An 892-nucleotide genomic window follows, 5' to 3' on the forward strand; every position below is an offset into this window, starting at 1 on the left:
GCTGGGCCTGCGGGCTGGTGGGTTGGATGCCTAGTTGGGCCAGTGGCGTGCTGGGCCGGTTGGCCCGGGGGGGCGGGGGGTTGTTGTTCTCCTTTTTTTTGTTTTGTTTTTCCCTTTTCTTTTATTTATTATTTTCTGTTTTCATTTATAGTTTCTTTTATTTTAGTTATATAAAATATTCAGTCAGCACCTATATTAGTATTACTAATCAGTCCACTGCCACAATTATTTTAGGCACACTACTAATTTGTTTTATTATTATAACTTTATAAAAGGCATCTTATTAATTGTTTTTGCTGTCATTTCTATTACTTTAGTGCATTTAAATATTTTATTAAAAGATAATTTATCCACCAATATTTACTAAGGATTATTTGACACATTAGGAACAATTTAGTTTTGACTTTTGAAAACTTTAATTTTTTGACTTAAATTCAAATTTTGAATATGAATCGTTTCGAACTAACGCGAGATTATCAACAGTAATCCGAGGTGATGTGGCATCGTTAACATGGGGTTACTGTAGCCTAATTATCCGGGCATTACATTTTCCCAATCTTACATGGTATAGAGCCTAAAAACCTAACCCTAGCCTGTGCCGCCCTTCTCCTCCTTCCGCTGCCGCCGAAACCACCACCTCTCTCGCCGCCGCGCCCACACCGCCGCATCCATGTCGCAATCCGACACTGACGCGACGCACCAGGCGCTGGCCGCCGCCAAGGAGCGCTAGGACGCCGAGGCTGCCGAAGCCGCCAAGGCAAAGCTGCCTCTCGCGACCGCCGCCGATGGATCCGGGACGAGCGCGGGGTCCTTCTCCTTGACCTCGCTGCACGGCCAAGCCGTCGGTCTCCACTCCATCAAAGGCCACGTTCCCGTCGACCTCGCGCTTGAC

The sequence above is a fragment of the Triticum aestivum genome, chromosome 4B (assembly GCF_018294505.1).
Source record: "Triticum aestivum cultivar Chinese Spring chromosome 4B, IWGSC CS RefSeq v2.1, whole genome shotgun sequence".
NCBI lineage: Eukaryota > Viridiplantae > Streptophyta > Magnoliopsida > Poales > Poaceae > Triticum > Triticum aestivum.